Here is a 6,120-nt window from a genome sequence, read left to right on the forward strand (position 1 = left end):
TTTCTAGGTCCTGTGGTGCTGCTGGGGGCACGTTCCTCAATCATAGTGTGGGGCAGAGAGAGCCCAATCACAGAAACCATGATGCTGAAGCCAATAAATGCTTCAGAAATTGTTTTTTTGCTCAGAAAAAAATCCAGTTGTTTATTTGAAGACTTGGCACTATTAATGAAAATCAAGGAGCGATCAGCAGGGGACACTGGAGATCTGATCTAACTCGAGTCTTGTAGTTGTGTGGAAACAAACCTACAAGGAAGTCAAGAGTGACTCTTCACCAGGAGCTATCGTGACAGGACCAGGAGCAATGAGCTCACACTGAGAGCGGGATTCAGATTCAAGATTCAATTTAGGAAAAAATTCTTCCCTGTGAGGGTGGTGATATGTGGGGAGGCCCTGTCACAGGGTCCCCAGAGATGTTGTGGCTGCTCCATCCCTGTAAATGTCCCAGGCTAGACTGGAAAGGGCTTGGAGCACCCTGGGATGCTGGAAGGTATCCCTGCCCATGAGCTTTAAGGTTCCTTTCCACCCAAATTGTTCTATGTTTCTACGAGGTCATTGAACCTATTCTGTCCCAGGGGTACATGTTAAATGCACCCGCTCATAAAAAAAAAAATGTCTGTGGGAATATTTTAATTTTCTATCAGTGGTTAATAAATCCTCCTAGAAGAATTTTAGGTTGCCTATAGCTTACTAATACTTTTTATATCACATCGCTGTAATATTAATTATTAAACTCTGCTTAGAACACCAAGTGTTTTCTGTAACATCAAAAACGCCCTCATTTTCATCGCTAAATCCCCAAACTTTTTACAGGTACTGCCATGGGTGCCATCTGTATGAGGATCTGGTATCTTTTCCCTCCCGAGATTGATAGGTACCACCATATGGTAGATAGGATGCTCAACTTTGCAACACCGAAGGCTTTTCTGGCGACTTTCCAGGAGCTGGAGGGCCACACCTAATTTGCATACACATTTACATACAATTTTTATTTTAGATAAATGCACACAGGATGGTTCGGTGAACTTGTGTGCCTTTCTCTTTGATAGATGTTCTGGCATTTTTTTTTTTGTTGTTTGAGTTCCTCAGCAATAAAATAGCTGGAGTTGGATGCACCCCACAATTAATGTTATTTATTGATGCTATTGCTGTGCTCAGGGTAAGGAAGCACAATCCCATCTTGAAGAGCACCTCTAATTAGTCAGAGAAAGTTCTTTGACATGCTTTATACCAGGTGATTAGAAAGCATTCAATTTTCAAAATTCCATGTTTGATTGGCTCAGATTTTTCTCAGGGAAAAAAAAAAAATCTGCAACAATTTTTTTCCTCATCTTTACAAACAGCTGAAAGACAGGTGTAGGTGTAAAAGACATGAAAAAAACCACAGGCATTAGCCCCAAACAGGTGCTCTCCCTGTCTGTGGATTGGGCACCTTTGACCTCAGCCTAAATTGGTCAACTCTGAGGACAAAAGATTTTGTTTTCCCAGCTGTGATGACTTAGTTGCCATTTCAACCATATTTTACCATTTATTTAATCCTTCCCCTGGGCTCTATAAAGGGCTTATGGGTAACTGGTCCTCCTCTTTCTACTCAAGCTGCTGAAAATCTCCCAGGTAGGATGCTGATATCTTCAATTTTTGTGTCTTGTGGGAGGTCAGGACTGCCACATGTATTCCCAAGGTAACTCCTGTCTCCCTGGCTGTGTCTGGTCCCTTGGTAGAGCTTGGGTTTTCAGTATTTTCCTTTTAGTGGGACAGTTCTTAGTAATAATGTGGCATTAGAAATAAAGTCACCTTATGAGTGAGAACAAATATCTCTAAGTAGAAGAAAATCAATGGAAGGAACTGCTGAAGGGAGAGGCTGGGCCCTTCAACTCACCATTGCTGAAGATGCAGCTCTCCACCCACGGGACTCCATCTCTCAGACTCAGTGAGAGTTTATTAGTGTTATATTTGAGCACAGAAATTCATCAGCAAAATTACTGTATTGATCCTGGTTTATATTTGAATGTATAGCCCCATTCAATGCCATTTTTTTCAGGTCTAAGATAATGCTAAAGGACTTCATTTTCTTTGTGCTTTAGTGATTTTTTTGTGAGTAGCAAACTTTCAGCAGTTCCTTGGGCAGGTAACCAGCTCTGAGGCTCTGTGTTGAAAGCACCTCATTATTTGAATGGATTTTTTATTTGCTGAAAAAACCCCAAACTCCTACGTTTGGGAATCTCATACCTTTGTTAGTCCCTCTGGGAAAAAAGGATTAAAGTTGATGTATTTGGATGTGAAATTAAAGTTGTAGAAATGTTATGTATGGGCACCGAAAATGGGAATGATGTAAAAATATTTGATGTGAGTTATCAGTGGTTCTTGGGTGCTCTAATCCCCAAACAGGTGGCAAGGCGGTGTTTTGTTAGGATGTGGATACAGTATCAGAGTTTGGCAGGAATTTCGGGAGGAATTTGGAAGCTGGAATTTTTTGGGGATCACAGGCCAAGCTCAGATTTATAGGCACAATCAAATCCGATGAGGGAAATTGAATTTCAGATGTGTTATCGAGAAAATTGGTGTGCTTGGAAATGGCCGGAGGAGAATCTGAGGACAGGAGGAGTAAGAGATGTCAGGGTTTTGGACATGCCTCTAATTCTTTGGTATGAACAGCAATATGATTGATGCAGCAATAACTGCAGTGCTGTGGGGATTTGATACCCAGAGGGAATCAATTAGCTGGATTTTTGGATATTGGAGCGTTATGACCTTTGCTTAGATCATAATGTTGACAAGTAGGAGCAAATGGAAGAATATGAGTCTTCTCTGATTGCAGTTGGCTGGAGATACCGAGAGCAAGGTGGAGATCCAGGTTTGCAGGCAATGTCTTGATCCCAAAGGAAGGCTGGAGTACAGGAGATGAGCGTGTCTGCACCTCTCCTTGTGAGATTGTACGGGAGGAAAAGCAAATTTATGAGCAGCTCCTGGCATCTTTACACTCTCAGGTGGTCAAATTGCATCTATCTTACCCTTTCATTATTAATTTCCTGGTGAGTGGTGCTGTGGCTTGCTGCGGAGGGACACTGAGTCAGGATTTATTGGGAATGTTTATCTTGTTATCCAGTTGTGGTTTTATCCAAACTCCCTGCAAGGAGCTTTGAGGGGGAGCTGTCGTCAGTGGTTTATGAATCTCTGATGAAGCAACAGCCTCTGCTGCTGCTCACCTGTGGACTGGGAAGACAAGGGAGTCTTGGTGGACTTTTCTGGGCAGGAGGCCTCAAATGGGAAAAAAAAAAAAAATGGGCTGTATTAGGTGTGTTATGGGGGTGGGCTGAAAAATGGCTGAGACAACTCAGAGTCAAGTGAGCAGAGCAGCTGCCAATTAACAGGGTGAAGCTAATGAAACCACAGCTGCTGTGGCCAGTGAATGTGGAAGGCGGAAAATCCAGGCATGGTTCTGCTGTTTAGCAGTCAAACTTAGTCTTGGAGACCTTTTCCAAGCTTAATGGTTCTGTAAGTAAAGACCAATATTACATCAGAGAATGGGGAGAAGATGTAGATCTCAGGTGTGAGGAAGGAAGAGATTTTGAGTGTGGGTTGGAAAGCATTGTGATTGGTGAAAAAAGTTCACACTAAATATTTTTCATCCATATAATTCTTTATTGAACTACAGCAGAGAACTGGTAAAATCAGAGTCCTAAAATATAGATTTCTCAAAAGATTACAGTTTGTCTTTTATGCAGTTTTACATTGAGATGAGTAGACTTGTAAGTTGTATTTTACATGTATCAAAACATTCTTATTTATTTCCCTTTACAATTGTGCCAGGCTGATGATTTTCCTTTGACTGTTTTTCTCCAGCTGAATTAGGACTGTGTGATCAGGTAGCCTTTTCCTTTTCTCAGACTAACTCTAAATTAGATAAAGACAGACAGTTCTGGCCTTCACAGAAATGTTTTCCTGCTGATCCTTGCATTTTCCATCTTCCAGCTCATCTGCTGGTGAATATTCCCAGTTCTTCTCTATCTCTATGAGTCTTACTTTTTACTGGAGAATCTCCATATCTGAGGAATGAAGAGTGACAGGTTTCATGGCAGCTTTTTTTGGAGAGCCTGGAGATGGAGGATTAGATTTGTGTAAGCCGTTTCCACGCTCAGGGAGTTACAAAGAAAGAGGCAGATTTAGTTGCATGACTAAGTTCCCTAAAACAAGAAATAGTTTTGGGAAAAGTAGTAAAGAAAATGTTCAAATAAATGATGTAGAGTCTCATTATTTACTTTAATCTCTGCATTGTTTGAGTATTTCTAAATATTTTTTCTTTGCCTTTCTCAATTTCTTTATTTTGATTTACTTACCCTCCTATTACTACTTATTAGTACCCATAATACTCACCTGAGTGACTTTTCCTGCTCCTGGCCAGGAGTTCTTTCATTATTCCTTTTCATTGGACTCACTGGGGTCCCTTGCCCAATGTTCCCCGCTTTTAAACTAAACCTGGTTTGGATACAGTCATATACAAAAAAAATTATTAAAGAGCCTGGGTGAAATGCAACAAATAGGATGTGTAGTTTTATTTTTTTATAATTCTTATTTGAGAACTTTTGTTGAGATTCCCCTGATTAGATTTTGTGGTGATTTTTTTTTTTAACTATGGTCACCATGGAAATATTTAAGCAAAGGGTTAAGGAAAAAATGTTGCTTCTAGACTTATTTTGCTTCCATTTCCTAATAACTCACAATATTTTATGTATGTTATGCTTTGTATTTTAAGCTACATCGCTCCACCGAAAGAGTTTAAATATTTAAAATCTGCCTCTAAATTTGACTGAAAGTTTTAAATGAGCCCAATTAGACTGTTACCCCCTTTTTCTCAAAAGCCTTTGCTTTTCAAGGTGCTCCACAAAGAGTTTAAATTTCACAACAGTGAATATTTCAGGAAGACTCTACAGAGGTGTTTTGAATTCAAGAACCATTTCTTACTCTGGTGGTACCAGTCAAGGTTTATTTTTTTTCTCTCTGAAAAAGGGCAGTTTGGTTGTTTTGACTCCTTTCAACTCTTTTCCAGTATGTGCTTTAATGAGAATTAAGAAAAGGAGAGGAATATTTTTCTTTTAGGTTCTTTTTTGAGGAAACAGTCTCTGTCGTTGCAAGGAGTGAGAATTGCAGTGTTTGTTACATTAATTCAGTTGGAACAATCATGCCACCTGCAGTCACGACTCTGCATGCTGTATGTTCCTGAATGAAGCTGTCTCTTTTTTGGCTTCCCAAAAACTCCAGAATCACCATGGGAAATACTCCTTCTCTGAAATACATCAGATCTAGGGGAAAGGGTGTTTAAGCAAATAGAAGTTAGTAAAATGATCCATGTGGAAAGAGCTGCATTCCATTTTTGAAAGTTCCATTTTTCAAGTGGTTGGGTTTTTTTTGGTTTTTTTTTTTTTTTCCCATCAATTGGAAATGAGAACCTGTACTTCCAAAATTTTTTGTTCTTAGATGAGAAAAATGATCTCATCCGAGTTTTCCGTCCCTGGAACTGTTCAGGGCCAGGTTTTATAGGGCTTGGAGCAACCTATTCTAGTGGAAGTTGTGCCTGCCCATGGCAAGGGGCTGGAACTGAATGGGCTTGAAGGTCCCTTCCAACCTAAAACATCCTGTAAATTTTGCGCAACAAAATATCTGGGCCTGGTAAATGAACGTGAGAAAGAAGAATGGAACAAAACCTCAAGGTGTAGGGCTTTGTTTGATTGCAGCTAAACATTGCTGCTCATTAAAGTTGAATTCCTGGCAGCTGCACAGCACAGATAGAGTAAAAATACAAAACAATTACAGAAGAACCAATAAAATAAAAAGCCCTTTTGAGCAATGACAGCATTCAATAATTGTGTCAATGCTGCTTTAAAAGTTTCAGCTTCTACAGCATCTCCAGTCCCAAAGAGTCTCATCTGCTTTCTAATTTTCCACAAGATGCTTTTAATATTTTGAGATTGATATTGAACCACAGGGGTCTAAAAGGTTTCAAAAGATCTTGCATATGCATTTGGAACTAAACGATCAATTAGATTAATAAAGGGGAATTGTAATTTATATATGAAGCCTGTAAACTCTTGCAGAGAGGTATGGAATAAGAAACCAGGCAGCTTG

The 6,120-nt window shown here is 39.8% G+C and overlaps 1 long non-coding RNA gene across 2 annotated transcripts in view; it reads left to right on the forward strand.

The window, feature by feature from the left end:
- The first annotated feature begins 1,541 nt into the window (after positions 1-1,541).
- Positions 1,542-6,120, forward strand: part of LOC120755192 (uncharacterized) — a 21,661-nt gene continuing 17,082 nt past the window's right edge. The window contains exon 1 of one of the 2 annotated variants that reach the window (XR_005701671.2): positions 1,542-1,611. This is a non-coding gene — a long non-coding RNA (uncharacterized LOC120755192). The remainder of the gene's footprint in view (positions 1,612-6,120) is intronic. The other variant, XR_005701676.2, reaches the window with a different exon arrangement.

Source organism: Hirundo rustica, chromosome 7 (assembly GCF_015227805.2).
Source record: "Hirundo rustica isolate bHirRus1 chromosome 7, bHirRus1.pri.v3, whole genome shotgun sequence".
NCBI classification, from domain to species: Eukaryota; Metazoa; Chordata; class Aves; order Passeriformes; family Hirundinidae; genus Hirundo; species Hirundo rustica.